This window comes from Capsicum annuum, chromosome 6, assembly GCF_002878395.1.
Source record: "Capsicum annuum cultivar UCD-10X-F1 chromosome 6, UCD10Xv1.1, whole genome shotgun sequence".
NCBI classification, from domain to species: Eukaryota; Viridiplantae; Streptophyta; class Magnoliopsida; order Solanales; family Solanaceae; genus Capsicum; species Capsicum annuum.
Window position 1 is genome coordinate 44,024,191 of NC_061116.1, and position 27,101 is coordinate 44,051,291.

The window sequence follows — 27,101 nt, forward strand, 5'->3', positions numbered from 1 at the left end:
TGGGTATAGTAAAGCATAAACATGAACATGGAAAATCTATAGCGTACTAGTAACGACATCAGGATAATTTTCCTAATCCTGTCAGGTCTGAAGAGCATAGAGTCTATTTGGGCGTTGCCCACTAGTATCACTGGAAGTGGTACCCTGCTGGTTTGGGTGACCGAATTGAGTTGTGGAACAATTCTGCTGACCCTGAGGGCCTGGCTGAGGACACTCCCTAATCCTGTGGCCTGTCTTACCTCAACCAAAATAGACATCACTACCGGCTCTGCAAATACCTTTGTGGTTCTTACCACAATTCTGACAAAGGGGGTTTGTTCGGGCACTGCTAACACTGCCCTGAGATTTAGAGCCTGGTGCTCTGTCTCTGTTTCCGTCCCTGAACTTCAGCACTGGGGAACTAGCGGAGGAAGGGGTTGGAACTGCTGACTTAGGATAAAACTGCAAACTATTTCCTCCCTCTAATTTGGGATGAGCAAAACTAAAACTGCCTGCTCTTGCTCTCTTATTCTACCTCTCCCTAGTTTTAGCCTTCTACTCCTCTATCTGTTGAGTGTAGGTCATGAGCCTGGATAAAGTCATATCGTTGTTCAGCATCGTATACCTATACTCATTTACCACGCTATCATTCACCCCTGACACAAACTTTCTCATCTTAGCCCTGTTGTTTGTAACCACATGTGGGGCATATCTGGCTAGCTAAGTAAATCTAAGAGAATAATCTATAACTGTAATATTTCCCTGCCTGAGATTGATGAACTCAAGAACTTTGGCCTCTCTCAGCTCTTGGGGAAAGAATCTGTCTAAGAAAGCCGTGACAAATTCTTCCCACTCAACGGGACCTGTATCCTCTAACCTTTCTGCTACCCACTACTAGTACCAAGTATGAGCGATATCTTGCAATTGGTATGTGGCTAACTTTACACTCTGAGAAGAAGTGACTCCCATGATATTAATGACCTTCTGGACTTGTTCAATGAATTCCTGAGGATCCTTGTATGGCTTTGACCCAGAGAAGGATGGAGGGTTCATTTGGGTAAATTCTCGAATCCTAGCTGCTACTGAATTGGCCACTGGGTTGGCTAAAATGACTGTTGGTCATTCATTCTAGGCAGCTACAGACTGAGAAATAGCGGTAAATATGGTCCTGAACTCCGCATGAGAAACATGTTCACCCAAAGGATCTTTGGGTTGAGGAGCTGGCTGATTTCTTCTCTTCGAAGGCATGCTTCTGAAATAAGAGAAGAGCGGATTAGACTGAGACACAGAATTGAAATTATGTTTACTAGCACGACATGAATACTGAAGAAAGGGAACTATTCCTAAAACATCATATTGCCTCCTGTACATAAATGTGGCACGCAACACACCCATGTACAAGACTCTACTAGATGTGACTTTCAGACTTTCTAGGACTCTATTGAACCTTAGGCTCTAATACCAAGTTTTTAATTCCTCGATTTTCTAAATCAGAATGCTACACGGTGCGTATGAGCCCAAGGGACCACAAGCTAACACATGACTGATATCTACACCTGTATACTGGATATATAATATAATAATGTAGAAAACATGAACATGTAGACCATAAGGTTCAACTGAATAAAGAATCTGTCAAAACATAATATCCATATCGATGGAAGATACCCAAAACAACTGAAAACTGAATCAACTTTGAACATAAGTCTGAATACTGAATCTAAAAGCCTCTAAGTACTATCTGAATAAGGAGTTGAAGGAAGATGTCTCCAACTAACTCCGTCTAGCAAAACTAAGTTGAAATAATAAATAAAATAAAATAATATCACCCTTAAATGGATGAGGACTCACTGCAACTCTGCGGCTGGATGCTATTGCTGATCTGGAGCTCATGTCTCTGAACCTATGGTGTAACATGTAATAAAGCACCATAGTGAAAATGCGTCAGTACAACTGGAGTACTGAGTATACGAGTCAGGTAAGCTAATGCACAAGGGTTTACATGCATGGACAATGCTAACTGACTGACTAATATGAACATGAGAGCGTAAACATACATACATAGTAACTAAGATCGTGAGTACTTAATGGCTAAATCTGTACACTAATACATGGATGGAACCGTATTTCTTATAACATGAATGACTGTATCTGACAGCCCTGAATCTGGTTGAACTCTCTGAGTTCTGTGCTATAACTAAGTATCTAACAGTCCTGGTATACTAATATCTGAAGAACTGTCTGAGTTATTTTACTAAGACTAATACTGAAACTGTGAGAGGTAGTTTTTTAACCGACATGCCCTATGTATACCATTACGTCTAGGCTGGGGTCCAATCTCTGCCCCGACTGGAGGGGTGTCAATACCGCACCACTCATAAGGACAGTTGTGAGTGACCCTTATTTAGCAGGTACTCAATATGAGAATGGTGGGACCCTAAACTAATAGGTTAAGCCACCTCATCAACCCTAATCTAACAGGCTAAGATTTCTCAACCCACGTTGGCTAGGTAGTTCTGGAACACAAGGATGACTACTAAGAATTACACCCTAAAACTGGTAGGTGAGTCCCCAGCCTTGGGTTTGCTCGGTGCTAACTTCTACTCCCATCTGAAAAGAATAAACATGATTCAACTGACTGTACATGGACAGATTAACTAACTTTCATTGACTGATGGAGTATTACTTTTATCTGAGAGTTAACTGAGATCATGAGATTTCTGAGGTTTCCTGAGTCACATGACTGACTGAGTTCTATAGATTACAGCTTGACTGAGATTATCGTGACAACATGACTAGATCTAGGCACACAACTATGATTTTTGGGTAAGAATACCCCCAGGACTTGATAGAAGGAAACTGACACATATTACATGACTCGATCATAAAATTTGAGTCCACAATTCATAATTATCATAAGTAGGGGATATCATATTTCATATAGTTATTTAACATCTTAAACATTGTAGGGAATTCATGGATATATTTCGTGTGCATATTGTATATCTCCATTATCTTGCATGCTTCATACAACCACAATAGCAACACATGAAAAGCATGGAATTCATATTGAAGTATATAGCTAACATGAACTTGTCATCTAATGTTTTTGAAGGTTCTTGAAGAATTCCTTAGGCTTTCCCTTGATTTTTCTTTACTAGGGCTTAACCCCTTTGAGAAAGAATGCTCTTATTCCTGAGGAGATGATCTTGAGAGGAAACCCTATTCTTGTGGTCGAAAGTGTATGAGAGAGATTTTTGAGATTTTTTAACTAAAGAGAATGGAAGATAATACGTTCCTTGAGGGTTAGAAGTCACAGGAAGTGAAGAAAAAAAATACCAAAATACCCATATGAAATAAATTCCCAGTTACTGAAAATAATAGCTGACGACATTTGTGACAAGGCGTCAAAAATATGGTAAGACGTCAAAAATGTCATCACACAGAAGATGGACTCTGCTTAAGGCTGATGACATTTGTGACATGGTATCAAAAATATGGTAAGCCATAAAAAATGTTCACACAGAAGCTGGATACTGCTTAGGACTGACGACCTGCTTGATAAAGCATCACTAATGTGGTAAGCTACCACGAATGTCGTCACTTAGGAGCTGGTTTCTGCTTAAAGCTGACAACCTTCGTGGTAGGGAATCACAAGTGTGGTAAGCTACCACAAATTTCGTAACTTAGGATATGGTTTCTTCCTAAGGATGACGAGCTTTGTGGTAGGGCGTCACAAATGTGGTAAGCTACCACGAATGTTGTCATACTGTTTCCAGCCTGACATGATGGAGTAAAATAGGAATAACTCTTTGCTCCGATATCGGATTTAGGAAAAATTTGTATCGTTGGAAAGATAATTCAATTATCTATCTGTTGATAGGTCATGAAATAAAAAATTCCAAGTACAATGAGAGATATGGTTATTTTAATCTGACTATGGTAATATCTTTCTCAAGAATTCGATCGGTGAGGAATGTTTCGATTCGTCTGATAGCTGAGAATTATTTGAAGCCTTAATATACATCTAACCTACTCATAAAACTATAAAAAAACCATGATGTACTATGCATGAGCTGGGTACATGGCTCTAATATTGGTTTGGATTTTTCGGGGTATTACATTCAATTTCAAGAAAATTAAAAGTATTAATAGTATAGGGGTCGAGAGATAGGAGAATGAGATGAACTCGTCAGAAAGATTGTTTCCATAACATTTTATACGTCACAAGTAGTTTTTATTGATTTACAAAATGATGAAAAATGATTGTACATGAGGATTACTAAACTTGTAACATAGACACGTAAAAGGATATCATGTTATTACTCATATAAAGAGTGCAATGACACGATGCCAAGATAAATAAGAGTAGAAAACAATCTAAGTATCAAAAGTGATGTACCTCCTGTATAAGCCTACCCACAAAGCTCAACTGATGTTCTAATGTGCTAATTTTCCAACTTTAACAACTACATTAGATTGGATGCCATTTCTCATGTGAGACAAAAGAAAATTATATAATATTGAATATTCCAAGTGAAAGAAATATTAACTTTTTATTTATTGAGTGAAGCTCCGGTATCATTTCAAGGACAGAAGGGTTCTCTCTTATAATGTTTATCAAAACTTGAGTTGTAGTTTCATCAAACGAGAAGCCCCTTACAACTGTTTATTTCATGAAAGATGTCATTTCATTAATTTTGTTGCACCGAAGAAATCCTTGCAAAATAACATTGTAAGTTACATTATTTTGAAAACAACTGTTGTCTTCCATTTTTTTAACAATATCTTTATCTTCATCAAACAACCCTGCAATAAAAAATCCATTTATCATTACTGTGCATGTTCTTATATCCGAAAGCAATCCAATAAAACAAAGCTTCTTAAAACAACATGAGCTTTGATAATTTTACCATTTTTGCACAATCCATTAATGACAACACTATATAATGCATTCTCAATATATTCTCTCTTTATTTACAACTTATTAAAGAGAGACATAGATTCTTCAACAAGTCCATACTTAAAATAAATATTGAGAAAAGTGTCCTGAGTGCATATACCAGGCTTGGTCCCTACAGATAGCATCCCGACATAAATTTGCTTTGTATCACTAATTTTTTAAAATTCAAACAAACCTTGCAAGATAGTATTATAGGTAACAATATCCGATTTAGATCCCTTTTGTGAGATTTCATGATACAATTGCATAGCCTCGGCCATTGTTTTTTCTTACAATATCTGTTTATAAGTACACTATAGCTAATAATATCAGGTTCACTGTTCTTATCTATCATGCTATCAAAAACTTTCCTCACTCTATCTAGTTGACCATGCAAATAATATCCATCAATTATCGCATTGTAGGTGAATACATTAAGCTCTATACCCTTTCTGACATATGTTTCATTGATTCCTCAGCATCTGCAACTTTTCCTTCTTTACATAGTCCATTGTAACATCCCGCATTCTTGAGATAGAAATTAAACCATCATTCTTACGTGTGTAAACTCTAATCCCATAATTTATAGTTGAATATATAATTCATGATCATTATCCTACTGTGTAAAGTGCTATCAAGGTGAAATTTTTTTTTATAGGAATCACTTAGAGAAAAGTTAAGATAAGAGTCTTTGATTTAGCCAAATATTCGTGTTCGATGCTACAAGAGTAAACTTTGAATGTGTATAACTTTTGACATATATGGAATTTTTTATCTCAAGACCCACCACATTGTAGATAATCGAATTAACTTTCCAACGATACCAAGTTCGCCTTAATTTGATACTCAAAAAAAAATTTATGATCATTTTCATTGGAACCAATAAGTTGCTGCGAAAACTCAACAACGCGGGACTAAGTTACCTCGTCTAGCTACATAATGCGGAGTAATGTTTTTCTTCATCCGTAAATACAAGCCCAAAGTGCGTTTTAGTTATTTCCCCTTGCACCCAAGTGATGGATTAAATCACCAAAAGGGCTTTATTTTCCCAATCATCAAATTCATATGTAAACCCTTCCCTTATCAAGAACAAAAATCCAAACCCTTTTCCCTAAGATTCCAAGAATTCAAGCTTCCAAGTTCAAGAATCTTCAAGAAAACATCAAGAATAGGATTTCTTTCAAAAGTTCGTCTTTCAAGTCCCAAGATTCAAGTTTTCTTCCATACGAATTCAAGGGTTCAAACTTTAATTTCAAGTTTCTTCAAAAATTCATTCAATTAAGGTATGTGGGAGTTCAACAATGGGTACCTTACACCCATTGAGCCCAAAACCCTTTCCCTTTGAGTAAAGTATGAGTTTTTCCTCTATTATGAAGTTTATTATATTCAAGATAGGTTTAATTCATACTTTCCATGGTAATTTTAATTCTGTTCAGGTCCATGAATGATCCCATGAAAGATAATATTGTTTTACGCTTTAAATTTAAATTTTCCTTATCATATTCAAGTGAATTTCATGTTGTATTATCAAGTTATGATTTTAGCCATGTAACCACGTTGTTTACGCATGTTTTAAGACATTCCCATGGTCAAGTTTATTTTTCTCACATGTTTGATGAAATGTCTATGTTTTGGGTCTTTGAACTATGATTACATTCTACAGTATTTCAAGCTTGATATTGTATTTTCTTTATAATGATTCAGTGTTGGCGGGTTATGAACACCCGATACCTATATATTTTACTTTATTTTCATTTTTTCAAGTAACAAGTTAGTTAGATAATGGTTTTAATGTCATAGTCAGAACAACATGATCATGTTGAGAACTATCAATTTATTTGTTTATGATTACCTCAAAATCCGTATGCATTGTTATTTTCATAATACCATGACTTGAGCTTATCAGTTATAAGTTATCAGTGCATACACCGATAAGTATTTCAATGTCTTTCAGTTGGAAGTATGATTTAGTATTGAGAAAACTCGGGGATGGGGGCTCACCTGCCAGTAGAGGCTGTGAACCTTAGTAGCAATCCCTGAGTTCTAGAACTACATAGATAGTATAGGTTTGAGATGTCTTGTTGCCAGTTGAGGGTTGACACATATCTCATGAGAGAACCTTTCAGTAGAGGGTGACTTCTTAGTCCTTCGGGACATCAGCCTTGTGGATCCATATCGTTAGCTATGTATTAATACCCATGGCACGGTACTGACACTCTTTCAACTGGGGTTACAGGTTAGACCCCGATTAGCTCAGATTAGGGCATGTCGGTTACATGATACCTCCCACAGTCACAGTACTCTACTTTAGTTTAGGTTTGCTTGACCATGTAAATAGATTACTAGTTATTCAGTTTATAGACCAGTCTTTCAAATTACAAATTATCTCAAAAATATTTTTATGCTTGGTTTTGCATTCAAAAATATTACAAGTTCATGCTTTCATGTTCAGTATCCATACATGACCATCAATTTTTGTTTAAAACATGTTCATCTTTACATGAAATTTTCATACAGTAGTCACGTTTACTGTTTCCCAACTTCAGTTCTTCATTTTCAACAAAAGTAAAGATTTAAGTAACTAAGTGTAGTGATTCAACAGCTTATCAAATTATGTTTGTTAGTAATGTTTTAAGATACTTTAGTTTTTAGTTAATTTCAGTCTCTTGGGGAGTTTACTTACACTTTGCATACATGTTTTAATATTATGTTCCTAATCAGTTTTAATTATTTTTTTCACCCCACTTACTCAGTACTGATCGACATATATGCCTATGTGCTGCATTGTCTCATAATATAGGTACCAGTTGTAGCATACATATAATAATTAGATAGTTTATAGCTTCCAACCTACAGGTGATGAGTTCTCCTAGTTTGAGAATCTCCAGTCAGATGTAGTTTATGTAATTTTTAGTTATTCAATATGTATTGATTAGAGGTAGTTAGAGGCATGTCCCAGTGATATGCCAAATTACACCTCTCTTACGAGAGAGTAAGCGGTTGTTGTCAAATATAGGACACAACTAGGTTGGAGTCGAATCCCACAGGGAATAAAGTGTCAATCAAGTCTATTTGTGATTAAAATAACAGATAGATAATGGTTTCCTATAATTGTGGGTTTTATCAGTCAAACAGTGATTAAAGTTTTGACTTACTTCAGAAAGCAAAGATAAAATTTCAATGGTTTAAATCAATTATAGAGAGAAACTAGGGTTGTGATCACTATGATTATTAACCCCTCATTGAATAATAGTTGTAGTACTGAATTCTTGTGACTTGTGGTAAACACTAAATTATCAGTATTGATAGTCCATCTAAGTGTTTCTCAACCTACCCAGATGTTGTGCTCCATAATTCTCTCAAATATAGGAAAACCTTTTATTCACACTGATTTTATCTCGATTTGATTAATCTTGTTACAACATTAATCATTAGATGGAAAATTAACCTTCCCAAATCCTCATTGATAATTTACTACCTTTATTTTATTTCTCAGTTCTAGAAAGAAAACATAAGGCTAGATCTATTATTTGCAACCAATAGAAAATAATCATTACAAAGGAATTATCAAGATATTCCCACAATCACTCAAATCCTAACCAACTATTAAATCCATGAAGGAATAATCATAATCCCACAACCCTAGTTATGGGTTTTAGTTCCATATGAGAAAGAAAGAGATAACAACAATTGTATTCCTCATTTAGAGAAATTAAACTTATAAAAGATGAAGTCTGAAGTTGATTCTCTTCTAAGTTAAAGAAAAAGTTTCCAAAACCCAATCATAGAGTTGAAAATTGAATTCTCAGTTAAGAGGCCCAAAAAGAGGTGACTTCACCTTTGGAATAAGTTTCAGATCCTGAATGAAACCCTAAAAGCTGCTATTTATATCTGTAACTTAAAGGAAATTCGAAACTAAAAATTTAGGTTTTTCCTCTTTTTGCTGACGATATTTGTGACAACTTATCACAAATCTGACGACATGTGTGACAACATGTGTGATGACATATGTGATGACTTATCAGGAGTCTAACGACTTATCAGGTGTTTGATGACTTATTAGAAAATATCATCAACTCCTCTTCAAATTCTATATTTGCAGCCTTCGACTGACGACAACTCCTGACGGCTTATCAGGAAGTTGACGACTTATCAAAAAATGTCGTCAACTCCTCTTCAACTTCCATGTTTGCTTCCTAAGGATAAAGACAAGTCCTAATGGCTTATCAAGAATTTGACGACTTGTCAGAAAGTATCATAAAAAATGCTTCACCTTTCTTGTTCTCTGCCTATGTGTGATGAGATGCTTTGATTGCTTATCACAGATCTGATAGCTTATCAGACCAAGTCGTCGGATGAAATCTTTAGAACTTAATTTCTTGCATCTTTCATCAAAAATCATCCTTCTCAATGTAGCTTTCCTATATGTTCATGCATCTTGACTTTCCTACAAAATTACATAAAATACCATAAAAAACAATGATAGTTACTTAAGAACTTACAATCATTCTAAGTTAAAAGTATTAAATGTGCTAACAGAAGGCCAGCACATCAACACCCTCAACTTAAAATAATTGCCTGTCCTTAAGAAACCACATAACATCATACTACGATGCTTAACTAAGAGAAACTTAAGATACCTATGACAGTTGATTATCAATTTTAGCTTAACACATATTACCCTCTCCATTTTCAATCACTCTGAACCCAGTTGTGTATATCAATGAAGATCAACAATGTGACAGAAAAGAATCAAGATATGACATCAAATTAGCAACAATAACCATGCATATGTACAAGTTATACTACCCAAGCAAGTAAGCAGCTAGTAATGCAACCGATTTGCCCTTACAATAAAGAAATCCCTCTTCACTCATATATGAAATCAAGAACAAAAATGCAAGGACGGTCAAGAGATACTCACTCTCAGAAGAAGTTCCAGTCAATGTATGCCAAATACCATAAGCTTTCCCTTATTTTCATCACCGAGGATTTCAAATAGTTAAGCCAAGACCACTATAGGACTTTTCTTCAGCTTGTAATGTAGGCTTAGGGATGGTATGATACTCAAGGATATTTAAAGTGAATAATCTTCCTTGGCACTACACTATTTTTGGGGTATCACTTATCAACCTTCAACTTATTTCTCCTTTTCTTTATTAAAGCTAATTCAGGTTGGATGTGATCCTTTAGTCTTTTATTTTCTCTTTTTCATATTTTTTTATTTTCTTATTCTTTTTCTACCACAGCCAGCCTTGCATTTTTTTACCCTTCATCATACTCACTTTACATTATGCACCCCTATGATATCCACCCTCAACTTAGGCGAATTGCCTAGGTCAAAGTGTACAATGCCCAAGGAGGACCAGTGCCAAAATAGGTTCATTCTGATACAAGTGGGAGGCGATAGGTATAATAATAAAAAATATAGGCATTCAGGCTCAAAATTAGGATCAAGGGATATTATTAAAACATAAAAGGTTATTTAGGCTAAAAGTGGACTAACATCTAAAATAGCCTATGATCCTTCCCTAACCACTCTCCTACAACCAAGGCAAGACCAATCAGGCAAGTTCTGGATTTGACACACTACGGGAACTACGTAGTATCTCACAAATACATGGCACAAAGGTACATCACAAGCTACTACCTATCGGGTTTATTCAATTGTTAGCAATGATTATCGTGTACCTAATACCAATGCCATAAAATAAAGTAGACAAATAGAGAGGTATTTACCATTCCCAAAAATCAAAAAAATATGTCAACTTCCCAAGATACTTATTTTTCTCCCAATCAACATAACACATCATAAAACAAAATGTAGTATGCCTAAATATACTGGCTCTATGAGGAACAAGACTCCGGGGAAAAGAGCATGACAACAAAAACCCCAAGAGGACAACAATACCCATAAGCAGTGTCACTCTCAACTTAAAATCATACATTGTCCCCAATGTATCAAACCAAAACAAGAGAGTTAGAAACATACTTGTGGCACTATAGGTCCAGATATCTGATGTCAATCACATAATATAAATACAAATAACAAAATGCCTTGGGTTGCCTCCCAAGTAGTGCCTGATTTAATGTTATGGCATGACTAGGTTATCTTGAATACTCAAAATTCATCAAGATACCTTGAAAGTGCTTCATCCCTAGTCATGCTGGTGTATCTTTCCTATCTTCATAGAATACATCAACAATGGAGAAAACACTCATCTCCTTTTGTTGTTTCATAGATTGATGCATTTCAAAACTGACTTCTTTCCTGTTGAGCCTAAACTTTAACTTATTCAGCTCTATATCAACTAACACTCTCCTAGTTTCTAAGAATGATCTAAATAAAATTATGGGTATTTTGAAGTCTACTTCGCAATCAAGGATCACAAAGTTAGCAGGGAATATAAAATCAGCCACCTTTACAAGTACATCATATAGCATACCGATCGGACTTTTCACAGACCTATCCACCATAACGAGTCTTTTGTTAGTGGGTGTGGGGTCTCCTAAACTCAACTTTTTATAAAAACTAGCAGAATCAGATTAATGCTCGCTCACAGATCACATAAGTCCTTAGAAATTCCAAAGATTCAATTGTACAAGGAATAGTGAATACTTCTAGATCTGCCTTCTTTTGCACCAAGGACCTTATAGAAATAGCACTACAATGATGGAGATTATACACTGGTTCATAGATCACTGCTCTTTTCTTCATCATAAGATTCTTCATAAATTTAGCATATCCTATCATTTTCTCAAGTGCCTCTACCAAAGGCACATTGACTGTCAACTAATTCAACATTGCCATAAATTTACTAAACTTCATGTCATCAACTTTCTTCTTTAATCTCTGATGAAAGAGAGGTGGTGGTTTTGGGAGAGTGTTCAGTACTACTTCCTTTTCCATGTCTTTCTCTTTTTCCAACTCATTACTCAGCTAATAATTAGAAGGGATATCAATGCCATCTAACTTTTCATATTCTACTGGATTACTTTCCTCAGTCTCACAATATTCTCTAACCACATATTGGCACATAATTTTTCCCACATAAAGGTACGGTAATATCTTACCACTCTGAGTGGTAATTGACATACAAGTACCATCATTTCAAGGATTCTGAATTGTGTTACTAGGAAACGTTCCACTCTCTCTCTGATTTAATACTGCTAAAATTTAGCTCATCTACTGCTCCAACTATTTTATTAAAGTTGAGCATGATTTTACCTACTGAATCTATGATGAAAAGTTATTTTTCATTGTTGTCATACCTGCATTAGTGTCCTTCACTCTTTTTAGTAACCTCTTCATTATGTCCTCCGAGGATATTTTTCTCAAGCTAGTACAAAGATTGTCTCAACTGCTGGAGGCATATAAAGTCCACTCCTGTCAGTCTTATTCTTCCAAGTCCCTTGGTCACGATCTCCATAACCTAATTTATCCTAATAAGTCCAACATTGATTCCTTTGGCTACTGCCTCAAAAACCCCCTAGTTATTGATATAGTTCGCTTCCTCTTCAGAATCAGAATCAACCCATCCTTGAGACTTGATGACTTTTGATTTCTCCGTCTTTGTAGTTAATAAATGCTTGGTTAATAATTCCATCTGCATTTTCAAGTGTGTCATATCCTGACCGTGCTCCTCCTCCCTTTTACATTGCTCAGAATTCATACCAACAGAAAGTAAGGCTTGCTACCACAAAATCCCTGATATGCTAAGCTCTACTTTATTTGGTCATCCATTCATGCATCTCAGAAGCTTCTTGAAAAATGAGATACACAAATGATCCCCCTGCAACATTGTCAACAATTGACTTCATAATAGAGTTCAACACCTGATAAAGAGTATCCATCAGATGAATATCTATCATATTGTGGTTCGGGCTATGCATAAACTTCTTTTTGAATCTCTCCCATGTATTATGAAGGGATTCAGTTTGGAGCTGCCTAAAGTTGCTGATATTATCCCACAGTTGTACCCTCCTAGAAGGTAGAAAGAACATTTCTAGAAAAGCCATCTTCAACTGCCTCCAGTTGGTTATAGAATCAGGCATCAGCTTATTTAGCCATAATGTTGCCTCCCCAAACAGAGACAAAGAAAATAAGCATAGGCGGCGGATGGAATTCTGTCCCCATCCCAATTTATCAAATGACTTCCAAATGGTAACAAAATTTACTAAATACATATTGGGATCATTACTTGGGAGTCCACCAAATAATCCCTTAAGATGGAGGAGTTGAATCATCATGCTTGTAATGTGGAACTTAGCTCTGGGTGCCAAAGGTAGGGGAATAATAACTCTAGTCGCACCTGCTCCATCTATTCCATCTTCATCATCGTTAAGATCATATTGCACAGGTTAGCGATCCTTCCTCGCTCTGAATAGGCAATTTTTGTTTACATTTCTATCAATCGATGCCACTATATCTTCTGTACGCCTACGATTTCTTGGACCTAATAGATCATTATCTCCTAGGTCTTCTTCGTCTTGATTTGGTACCCAACCTGGGTTATCTATATTTTGTTGATTTAGCTGAGGCCTAGCCAAGGCGACAAGTCTTCCTGCTTCTTGTGGGTCTACCATTCTACCAATCAACTGAGGTTCTGGATGTACTGGTAATAATGGTTTACCTGAACTCTGTGTACTTGGAACATACATTAACTACCCTACAGAGAACAAAACTAAAAAATAAAAGTAAAACCAGGAAACTTACTACGGGCCAATTATCACAGATATACTCAATTTTTATTTGTATTCCCCGACAATGGCACCAAAATTTGATACACCTAAATTACACCTCTCTTACGAGAGAGTAAGCGATCGTTGTCAAATATATAACCCAACTAGGTTGGGGTCAAATCCCACAAGGAATAAGGTGTCAATCAAGTCTATTTGTGATTAAAATAACTGATAGATAATGGTTCCCTTTAATTGGGGGTTTTATAAGTCAAATGATGATTAAAGTTTCGACTTGCTTCAGAACTCAAAGCTAAAATTTCAATGGTTCAAATCAATGATAGAGAGAAACTAGGGTTGTGATCATTATAATTATTAACCCCTCATTGAATAATAGTAATAGTACAGGATTCTTGTGAGTTGTGGGAAACACCAAATTATTAGTATTGACAGTCCATCTAAGTGTTTCTCAACCTACCTAGATGTTGTGCTCCCTAATTCTCTCGAACTTAGGAAAACCTTCCATTCACACTGATTTTATCTCGAGTTGATTAATCTTGTTATCACATTAATCATTAGATGAAAAATTAACCTTCCCAAATCCTCATTGATATTCACTACCTTTAGTTTATTTCTCAGTTCAAGCAAGAAAATATAAGGCTAGATCTATTATTTACAACCAATAGAAAACAATCATTTTAAAGGAATTATTAAGATGTTCCCACAATCACGCAAACCCTAACCAACTATTAAATCCATGAAGGAATAGTAATAGATCCCACAACCCTAGTTATGAGTTTTAGTTCCACATGAGAAAGAAAGAGATAGCAACAATTGTATTCCTCATTTAGAGAAATTAAACTTACAAAAGATGAAGTCTGAAGTTGATTCTCTTCCAAGTTCAAGAAAAAGTTCCCAAAACCCAATCATAGAGTTGAAAATTGAATTCTCAGTTAAGAGGCCCAAAAAGAGGTGACTTCGCCTTTGGAATAAGATCCTGAATGAAATCCTAAAAGCTTCTATTTATATCTATAACTTAAAAGAAATTTGAAACTAAAAATTCAGATTTTTGCTCCTTTTGCTGACAACATTTGTGATGACTTATCACAAATCTGACAGCATGTGTGATGACTTATCAGGAGTCTGACGACTTATCAAAAAATATCGTCAACTCTTCTTTAAATTTTATGTTAGCTTCCTTCAGCTGACAAAAAGTCCTGATGGCTTATCAGGAAGTTGTTGACTTATCATAAAATGTCATCAACTCCTCTTCAAATTCCATGTTTGTTGCCTTCGACTGACGACATGTCCTAATGGCTTATCAGGAAGTTGATGACTTATCAGAAAATGTCATAAAAAATAGTTCACCTTTCTTGTTCTCTGCGTATGTGTGATGACATATTCTGATAGCTTATTAAAGATTTGATAGCTTATCAAACCAAGTCATCGGATGAAATCTTCAGAACTTAATTTCTTGCATCTTTCACCAAAAATCATCCTTCTCAACGTAGCTTTCCTATATGTTCATGCATCTTGAGTTTCCTACAAAATCACATGAAATACCATAAAAAACAATGATAGTTACTTAAGAACTTACAATTATTCTAAGTTAAAAGTATTAACTATGCTAACAGAAGGCCAACACATCACCCAACCATCTATAGTTAGTATAGTAGAGGGTTAGTCAGAGTCACTCGTGTAATTTAAGTTCCTTATTCTGGTTTATTATGTTGTAAACCTTTTTAGTATGACATGTATTCCAGTTGTTTTACAATTATGCTTCTGCTAAAAAATATAGTTTATACAATTAATTAATTTAGATGCTCAAGTATCATGCCAGATCATGGGTTAGCTTGGGATCACTTATGGTTATAAGCATCGTGTTACGACTAGGATGTAGTCCCGGGTCATGAAAAACTTGATATCAGTGCCTATAGTTCAAGTGTACTAGGGTGTCTATGATTCCATATCTAGTAGAGTCTTGTAGGATAGTATGGAGACATCTATAGTTTTCTTCAAAAGGATATAGGGCATTTAAGAAATATTTCTCTTCTTTCATGTTTTATATTGTGTAGTATAAGTTTTCTCTAAGGAACTTATGTTAATTCTTGCGTTAAACCACTCATGCCATCTCTGCCTTATTCTTAAGGAAACAAAAATAGCCAACTTAAATTCTTAAAGATAAATTTTCTCAGATAGTCCTCATAGAGAGTTATGGGATTATATGCAGGCTCAAAAGTATCCTATCAGTTCTTTTAAGTTGTGAAGTTTTAAATATTTCATTCATGTTCATGAAAATTATGCACTAAGCTAAAGTCATATGTACCCTCAGATCCCTTCTCAGAGTCTGATGACAGCATATAATCTAGAGTTAGAAGTATGAACCTAGAAGTTTAGTAGTAGTAAAGTGGGGCTAATGTTTATCAAGATTTAGTAGATTTATATATCCATGAGGATGGTTGTATGAAAGATGAATCAGTAGGCTTGAAATAGTGTATGCAAAAATTTAAGTTTATTGATTTAAAATTAAGTATGATGATATGTGTATGATATGTAGGTGTATCCAAGGTGATATGGGATTGTAAAATTTCTAAGTTTTAATAGTATGCGTTCTTAGATAGTACCCTTGAGTTGTTAAGTATGAATGGGGCTATGTAGTATGTGACGTTCTTATCAACTAACTTATGGGTTATAGTTGATTATGTTAGGTATGTTGGTGTAATGATAATTCTCATGGTTTAGGGATAAGAATATTAAGTTTAGAGATGTGATATTAGTTAGATATGAAGGAAGTTAGTATGGTTCATTAAAGGGTTGGGGATATCCATGTTAAGTGTTAGAATCAAAGTTTGAATTGTGGATGGTTGAGCTAATAGCAAGAAGAGTTAAAATTCTAGATGGTGTGAACTCAGGGTATGGTGATACTTATGAAGATTCTAAGTTAGCAAGTGTTCAAGTTATTATATGATGACTATTTGGGCCATTGAAAGTTAAGAGTTGTATCTCAGGAAAAAGTACTAGCAACGGGTTTTACACTTTCAGGTGTAGTCTTTCAGGGTAAGTTTATTATTTATGTGTATTTTTATATCTCGAGATCTAGAGTAAAGTGGTTGCAGTTTAATTTAGAGTTTATTAAAGGAGTCCACACACTAAGAATAATGGTTTAAAGCTAAGGGGGAGATGATAGAACAAGGAACCAAGTCAGGCTCTCAGATTCTAGTAGTGAGGCTAGTGTTTTTTAGAGCAATAGTAGGGGAGGAAGATGTCCAACCAATTCTTATCTTAGTGCAAAGTATTGTACTTCAGTCATCATGATATCTACTCATGACTTACTTGTCATCTCCATGATCATAGCTAATATTCATGCACTTTCCATAGAATTATATATGCTCCCAGTTCCCAGTATGAGGAGTTCCAGTTCACTCAATAGTACTAATCATATTCCCTAAAATTATGAACTCCAAACTCAGTTTATACAACTCATGACTTATGGACTTATGCTTTACAAATTGTCAATTCCAGGTACTTATGGTACACCCTTAATGAGCAGTGAAATTCAGATTATGTCATATATATCCTCAATTTTGATCTCTATAATTAATCCATGTCGTGGATACTTTATTCCTGAAGCCTCATTTAAGTGTTCAAGTTATGCATATTATTCTTTCATGCTTCAGGTCCTCATGTTCTAACTTTTAGTGACCTCTCCTTATGTAAAAATAGCGGTGATGGAAAATTATTTTGATGGGAGAGACTAAATATTTCATGCTGAGGAAAGATTGTAGTATGAAAGTTTTATTTAAGGCTGTAAGAGTGAAGGAATATTGAGGAAAAGCTTTTGGTATATGTCATGGTTAGTTGAAATATTTTGTGTGTTTCTTTGTAAGAAAGTTATTATTGATAAAGGTTTAGAGAATATGAGAAATATACTTTTATAGATATTTACCTAGAAGTACATAGGTGGTTATAATAATTGGCTTGAATGTCATGTTGGTATGTAAGTAGATGGGTATATTGTGCACTAGTAAATTCCTAGTAAGAGGCTGAATTTAGTTGTTATGGTGGTAAGAAGAATGATTCTTGAGATGAGAAGTTGTGAAAATGCATGGGGTATTGAATTCATGGTTCAGACTAACATTATGGTGTTATGTGTGGTACATTATAATTATGAGTTAGGCTTGAACATGGTGAGAGCAGGAAGTTCAACTACGAATTTGGATGGAGTAGTTATTTGTACCCATACGAGTATTTAATAAGTGAGGCTAAGCTTGAATTGGGTAGTTGCAGTGCCTAAGGTATAGTAATTCTATCCTAGTTTATGTTTCATAGGCCTATGTTACATGTTACTAAGTTATAGCCATATTAAGAGTCCCTACTCATATATCTTATTTAAATCATACCCAAGTTCTTTGCTCCCTACTATTAGAATTTCTTAGAAAGAGTGTAGAAGAAATACTCCAGTTCAGTATAACATTTTACTTTAAATCAGTCCATATATCCAGCAATTCAGTTTAGCTGTCAGAAAGATAAGTTCTTATATTTTTTCCATCTTTCGATCTAGTCTTACTATATGAAGTTTCTTTAGTATGGACATTCCAAGAGGTAATTTGTTTGCATCTATGTAAATTGTGAATTCAGTTCAGTTCATGGATCATGTTTCAGATTCAGATATTCAATCATGATTCAGTCTTTCCTTAGTATTTTAGCCAAGTCAATATCATTCGAGGGATGAATGATACCAAGGGGGATATGTTGTAATACCTTGAGTTTCCATGTCCTAAACCTCTCAAATTTTCTTCACAAAACCAGATCCATCCTGAGGTAATGGTTACTCATAAGTTCACTCTCTCATTTCTATCTCATCCTTATAACCACTCTCATGTCATTGCGTATATGCATGAAACCAGTTTAGTTTATGCATCATGCTCAAACTCAGTTATCCGATCGTGTTCCAAGTCATGCATGTTCAATATATGGTCATAGTTACCTTAACATTTTTAGTCTAACTAGTCTTATTCAAGGACAAATGATTCTAAGAAGGAGATAATGTAACACCCCGTGATGTTGGGTGTATTTATGCACTCTAGTGTTGCTATTCTAGCTTATTAAGCCTTGTTTTGAGGATAATTCATGTTGTTTATGTGTGAAGATGATATAAATAAGCATATAAGTTTTGAAGTAGGTAATTCCAAATGTTAAAATTGTTTTCCAACAAGTTTGTACTTAATTGAGTCATTTAGAGTTCAATCAAAATAACTAGTTTTACTAGCTTGAGCTAGGTGTGTGTCTAGTTGGTTTCATGGAATTCTAGTGAGTTTCATTAGTTCCAAATGGTTTAAATATGTCATTGTATGAACTAGCCTTGTCTTAGCTCTTGTTTTGATTCATTGTTATGGATATTGTGTTTTTATGATCCCTAATCCATGGTGTGTGATTATGTTTGAAGCTTTTTGAGATGAATATGGTGATATATTAATGATATAAAGGATGGAAATCCATTGAAAATACACCACAAGACAATGGATGAAAGATTGAATGATAAGGACTTAACCATTATTTTGGATGCTAATTACAGTGAGACAACGTGATATAAGTACGGAGCATCAGTTTTTCCTTACAGAAACCAACGTGGAGTGTTGGATATTTCATGAAATAGGTGAGTCTAAACATTGCATTCTCCATAAATCATCAAGGCATCGCGTTGGGCATTCCACACACGGGCAAAATGTTAGTCTTGTCCTACATGACTTAGGCTTAGATCACTCTTACTATAAATACACGTTTTGTTCACATATTGTAATCCATCTTGGACATATTGGAACATCTTGGACCATTGAGGGGCTGTTGCAACTTCATCATTTAGGTTTTTCTTACTTTAATTTAGTTCATTCATGTTTTTAGTTGTTAATTACAATCTTGTGATTACGATTATGACTATGCGTGGCTAAACGCCCTCTTTTCCGGGTTAAATCTAAGAACATGACTACTATTATTTTGAATTAAGTTCATTTGATTTTCTTATCATTATTGGTTATGTGTTCATTCTTGTTTTAACTATTTTGAGGCTTGATCACCCTTAGAATACATCTAATGTCAACCTTGTGATCTTGGGAGAGGGGATAGGGAGATAGAATATGGGGATGAACAAAGTATGGTTTGTATTTTTTTATGAAATAAGGAATTTAAATTAGCGTCAAGGACAAAGATGTACTTAAAGGCCTTACTTGATTCACATGTAGGATGATATCTTACAGAACTTAATTGGATTATTACATCCCCGCTCAACGATGTATTTGTAATGTCCAAAGTAGGCAAATGGTTAGAGGTCGGAAGACCATGATCATGTGATTAACCCTACAAATCAATAATCAAGATAAGAAAGTTAATGAATGAAGTTCAATAACATAGTATGATTTTTCGGAGTGCATTAACCCTGGATTTTTTCCTATTGATTGTCTCAAGACCTTATTTTGTGCATTGTTTACCTTATTTACAATTTACAATATTCAAAACTCTATTTTGGAAAATCTTACATCAGTTGACTCTAAATTATGAACTAAAATCAATAGTTGTTAGAACAAGTCTCCGTGGGATCGATATTCAGCTTTTTTGAAGGCCATTATATTACTTGATAGGCCACGTACACTTGGGTGTGTGTTTGGGTGGTGTCACCCTGCATTCTTGAGCTAGAAATCAAATCTTCATTCTTATGCGTGTAAACTCTAATCGCATGATTTATATTTGAATATGTATTTCATATCATTATTCTAGTGTGTAAAGTGCTATCGAGGTGACAAATGTTCATAGGAATCACTTAGAGCAAAGTTGAGCTAAGAGCCTTTGATTCGGCCAAATCTTGGTGTTCGATCCTACAAGGGTCAACATTGAACATGTATAACTTTTGACATATATGGAATTTTTCATATCAACACCCACCAAATTTTAGATAATTTAATTATCTTTTCAATGATACCAATTTTGCCGATATCCAAGAAAAAAGTTATGATCATTATTGTCGAAACTAGTAAGCTACTGTAATAGCACCGCGAGGTGTGACTAAGGTACCGTTTCTAGTTACGTGATGCAGAGTAATGTTTTCCTCCATCCGTAAATACAAGCTAGAAGGGAGTTTTAGTCATTTCACCTTGTCCCCAAGCACCCAAGTGATGGATTAAAACACCAAAAGGGCATTATTTGCCCACTTTTTGTCATCAAATTCATATGTAAGCACTTCCCTTCCCAAGAACAAAAATCCAAACCCTTTTCCCCAACAATCCAAGAATTCAAGCTTCCAAGTTAATAAATCTTCAAGAAAACATATAGATTTTAGGGTTTCTTCACAAGTTCATCATTTAAGTCCCAAGATTCACACTTTCTTCCTCAATAATTTAAGGGTTCAAGTTTTAATTTCATGTTTCTTCAAGAATTAGTTTAAGTAAGGTATGTGGGAGTTCATCAATGGGTACCTTTCACCTATTGAGGTCAAGACCCTTCCCTTTTGAGTAAAGTATGAGTTTTTCTTCTATTATGAAGTTTATTATATTCAAGATGGGTTTAATTCATGCTTTTCATGGTAATTTAAATTCAATTTAGGTCCATATATGATCCCATGAAAGATTAGATTATCTCATACTTTAAATTTCAATTTCACATGTCATATTCAAGTGAATTTCATGTTATATTATCAAGTTATGATTTTAGCCACGTAACCATGTTGTTTCCCCATGTTTTAAGACATTTCCATGGTCAAGTTCATGCTTCTCACATGTGTGATGAAATGTTTATGTTTTGGGTCTTTGAACCATGATTATATACTATAGTATTTCAAGTTTGATATTGTATTTTCTTTATAATCATTCAGTCCTGGCCGGTTATGAACACCCGATACCTATGTGTTTTACATTATTTCTATTTTTTCAAGTAATTAGTTAATCGACCATGGTTTTAATGTTATATTCAGAACACCATGATTATATTGAGTAGTATCAGTTTATATGTTTATAACTATATCAGAGTCTGTATGTATTATTGTTTTCAGAATACAATGAACTGAGATAATCAGTCATTAGTGCATACACCAGTTAGTATTTCAGTGTCTTTCAGTTGAGAGTAGGATTTAGCACCAAGCAAACCCAGTGATGGGGGCTTACCTTCCAGTAGAAGGTATAACCCTTAACAACAATCCCCTGAGTTTTAAAACTACGTAGTTAGCATAGGTTTGAAATATATTCCTTCTAGTTGAGGGTTGACACATATCTCATGAGAGCACGAGCTAGTTGAGGGTGACTCTTTAGTCCTTTAGGGCATTATCCTTATGGATCCACATCGTCAGCTATGTGTTAGTACCCATGGCACGGTACTGACACCCTTCCAACTGGGGTTACAGGTTGGACTCCAATTAGCTCAGATTGGGGCATGTCGGTTACATGATACCTTTCATAGTCTCAGTATAGTACTTTACTGTATTTTATGTTTGCTTGACACAGTGTACAGATTTCCAGTTATTCAGTTATACAGATTTCAGTCTTTCTGGTTAGAAAGTATCTCAGAGCCATATTTATGCTGGTATTGCATTCTCAAATATTACATGATCATGTTTTCATGCTCAGTATCTATATATGTCCCTCTGTTCATGTTTACAGCATGTTCAACTTTACATGAGATTTTTATACATTAGTTACAGTTACCATTTCCCAGCTTCAGTTCTACTTGTTGTACAAAAGTAAAGATTTAAGTAACTAAGTGTAGTGATTCACCACCTTATCAAATTATGTTTATTACTCATGTTGTAAGATACTTCAGTTTTCAGTTAATTTCAGTCTCTTAGTGAGTGTACTTGCACTTAGCATGCATGTTTTAAGATTATGTTCCTAATCATTTTTATTTATTGCATTCACCCTCACTTACTCAGTAAATTCCATAGTACTGATCCACATATATTCCTATGTGCTACATTGTCTCATAATGTAGGTACCAGTGCTAGCACATACAAAATAATAGATAGTTTATAGCTTTTAGCCTGCAGGTGATGAGTTCTCCTAGTTCGAGAATCTCCAATCAGATATAGTAAATTTACTTTATTTTAATTATTCATATGTATTGATTAGTGGTATTTGGAGGCATGTCTTAGCTATCTATAGTCAGTATAGTAGAGGCTTCATAGATAGTTAGTTACAGTTGCTCATGTAATTTAAGTTCTCCCTTCAGGTTTATTGTGTTGTAAACTTTTTTCGTAGCATATGTATTCCAGTTTTCTTATGATTATGCTTCTGCTTAGCAAATTTAATTTATATAAATAATTTAATTCAGATGCTCAAGTATCATGCCAGTTAATGGGTTAGCTTGTGATCACTTGTGGTTTTAAGCATCATGGTACGACTAGGGGGTAGTCTCGGGTCGTGACATCCATCAATCACTATATTGAATGTACACACATTTGACTAAACCTTAAGGTTCATCATCTTAGAGGACAACATCTTAACCTTTTCCTACTAACCAAGCTTACACAAACCATCAATTAGTGAATTGTATGGGATTATGCTAGGAGGAATTCCCTTCTGCTTTGCCTCATTCAAAAGGTTGACAACAACATCTAAGTTTTCATCTTTACATAAGGCATCTATGACTATGTTATAGTTAAATATGTTCGGATTATTGCTGCCTTTCTCCATTAACCGGAGCAAGCTTGAAGTCTTCTTAGTAGACCATTCGTGACAGTTTCATATGTGACTTCATTTGGCTCACAAATCTTCTCTCTTACCTATTTTTTGAATAATTCAACAACACACTTGACTTTATTTTTAGAATATAATCCTCTTATTAGGGTGTTAAAGATGACAACATTAAATGGAATGCCACTCTTAAGGTGAATGGGTAACATTGAAAATGCACAATTAGCACTATGCATTAGGCAATAACCGTTAATCAAATTATTCAGGATAAATTCATTAAACGGGATACCCAATTCCTTCATTTATCAAAAAGGCAAAACAAAAGAAGAGTAATGTTTCGTACTTAGCATAGTATGAAATAGTTTACAAAAGACTGGAGAGGAAGTAAGAGGATTCATTCTAACTAATTGATGGAAGAGATTAATAGCATCATCTAATTACTTGACCTTATTCTGAATCTTGCTATTTAAGTCAAGTTTACCATTGCTATGGTGCCTTGAAGAATAAGCTCATAGTGAATATGAATGGAGAATATCAAATAAATAGAGAAACAAAATAACAACATTACATTTGCTCAAAGAAATTCTTGTCATCTCTAATATTTCTGCAGCTATCAATTTCGGCAGCGTTCCCTAATTTTGCACAACTTATTTGGCAAAAAAATGGAAATGTGAATTGGGGACGGGCAGAAAAATACCCCTATATAGAATGAAAAATGGATCATAAACAACTTTATTCACCTACTTCTGGTTTAAAAATGAACTAATATTTTGACTAAAAAATTATCCTTGTTTAGAAATCAAGCACAACTCTCTTTCAATTCAAGGATTGTGAATTTGAATGGAGTTTAAGAAAAACTATAAACAAACCTAAAAAGAAAGAAAAAGATTCACCACAAGAGTGAAAAAAGATTAATACCAATTTGGATCATAATATAACAATTAGAATCAAGTTATAACTTGAAAGAAAGGAAGAAATTTATTCCTAGAATACCATGTCCTCTTGAAGACCTCTTTGTATCATTCTGCAGGACACTACTAGATCCATTCTTGTATGACAAGATCTACAATTTAGTGTTTTGATGCCATCTCTATCACAACTCTTCCGGTTATGACTGGAACCTACCCTAACAAAAGAACCATACTAATTTCACCCGTACTAACTCAAGTGTAACTCTTCTATTCACTTATATGAAATTCTAGAATTAAACAAAAGAAAACAAATGAGAAGTCATTCGACAATTTAAGTCGCTCATTAACCAAAACCAATATTCAAAACAATAGAGTACAAAAATCTCTACTTATTACACCACGGGACCTGAAGTCACCATACAAAAATATCTAAAAATAATTAAGTTTGAAAAATAATTATAATATCCCAAAAACATAACAAAGGAATTGTCTTAGTCCCACAAAAAGGGACATCAACATCATAAGAATATTTGAAGGTTGCTCAGGAATAGTTCTCACCCTCAAAATCGGATCTAAACTGCTAACTAGAACTGAGGGTGCATGCCAACCTCTGAAAGATATTCCGCATTGAACAAAAAGAAGAGTACAAGTAGCATCAGTATCTCAACAAGTATTGATAAGCATCATATACCAACTAACTCAATAATGCACAAGTAAACAAACCAAATAAGTAAAAGAACGATAATAATAGAACTCATAACTAATGATATCATTGAACTAAACAAATCATATATCATAATATAATTATAACATACACATTTATTTTCATAGGTTTCACACTTAGTCATCTTCATCAACAACTCATCATCATGAATAATCTTTGCAAGGCACCCAATGCATATGTATGAATGCATGTATGCAAGATTTGAACATCATTTCTTACCTTTCTGAACTCCATCATCAACATCACATCATATCGATGTGGTAATCGACTTCTTATCACAATATATCATACTCATATTGATGTGGTAACAATCCATTATCACGGAATATCATATTTACATTGGTGTGGTACCCGATATATTATCTCAACACATCAACACAGTGCAAATGGAATGCAATGTAGTAACTAATTAAAAGTCATGCTAGAAGTTAATCATGGATGTCATTCTCACAAACAAGCACAAAGCAAAGAAAGTTTAAGTTTTATAACAAAACCATAGTCTACCTCAATTCCTTTGCTCAAAATTACCTTTAAGCCACATTTTTGTCCTTTCGATCTCGTTCTTTATCTATAACAACAAGAACATACGCCCATTTCAATAAATCATTCCTTTTAATTGTTAGGGATCAAATCTGAATTAATCCATAAACTTATCCTATTTTATCATCTTAGGATTTCGATTTCTTAACTTTATGAATTTTACTTAAATTAGTATAAACAATAGTAATTCTAGTCTTATTAGTGTTTAACAACACCCTAGAATAATTTTATATGTCCAATTTATACACATTCTCACTATTTTTTTATCACATTCCATCAACTAGGGTTAAAACCCAATCCCCACCATTAGTTTATTTTTAGTGATTTTCTATGGTTAAATGAAGTAAATTTAAGTTTAGAATGTAATTGTTTACTTTTAAAGATGAAAAACTCCACAAACCCTCTCAAAATTTTCTTCCCCAAAGAGTTATTGCTTTTTGCAAAAAATGGGGAATGTAAACATTTTCTGATTTTTAAAACTGAAATGTTCGCTTTGCACCCTTTTTCTGGAGGTTGCCATGCGGTTCCATGATCACCGCTGCAATAGTTACTGTTTCCATTGCATCGGTCTGAGGCAGAAACTTGGGACCTCTCCTATCTTTTCCTATTCATACAAAGTACACCACAAATTTCAACATCACAAACCAAATCCTCCACGATAAATACTATAATTGGAGTTCTATAACTTCATCTTAGGTGTCAAAAGTTTCTACGACTTCCTATATTCATTGGCTATCTAATTATTACGTTGAATCCCTCTATTACCAACCACATTAGGACCATATTTCGTTCTACTATCACATCCTCAAAAATAAGTCAATCCTAGACTTCTCTTGAATTTTTCAAAATTTCACTGAAGGGAGTCTAAGTGAAATTTTTACTTCCTAATTTAGCATAATGATATTTTGAGTAGTTACAAATACAAACACAAAAATATAATTATCAAAATATACTTGATTTCTTTGATAAAATGCGAATATACAATCAAATACAAATATTTAAAACTAATGATGTAGTCACTACAAATACAAATACAAAATAAATGATATAAGTGAAATTACAACGAATAAATTACAAACATATTATATTTTTATTTCTTTTGTATAACGTAGAAATAGAAAGAGAAGGAGAAACAAAAATAGAAATGTATTATTTGTTTTCGTATGATTCAAGTTATATCAACAAATACAATTTGTACCAACGAATACAAAATACAAGTATAAAAGACACTTGATTTCAGTAATATACAAATGCTACTTTATATAAATAAATACAATTCGTATCAAGTCATTAACCCAATTCCAATGTCGTCGAAATTTACCATAGGTGATTGTTGGCAAAACATTCAAACTGAATTTTGAAGAAATCTGACCATGAAAATTTAGGACTTTTGTATGGGTGAACTCATCACGTTGTGGCACCATTGAAAATTTTTATTAGTAGATGTGTGTTCAACTATTGAAGCAGACCTCCACACCTAATAAAAACTGTATAATTGAATGAAATTATGAAAGATGAAGAAAAATACAACAAAAATCACAAATATACAAGTACATATGCAATTTATTTTTGAGTGAAATTGATGAAATAATTGCTAATATTACTTGTCAAATTTTGTGGCGAACAGGATTTTAGGGGAGAATCTCGCTTAAATC

At 34.3% G+C, this 27,101-nt stretch overlaps 1 pseudogene; it reads right to left on the reverse strand.

Moving 5' to 3' along the window:
• Positions 1 to 4,492: 4,492 nt before the first annotated feature.
• LOC107874364 lies at positions 4,493 to 26,006 on the reverse strand (annotated as a pseudogene).
• Positions 26,007 to 27,101: the final 1,095 nt, after the last annotated feature.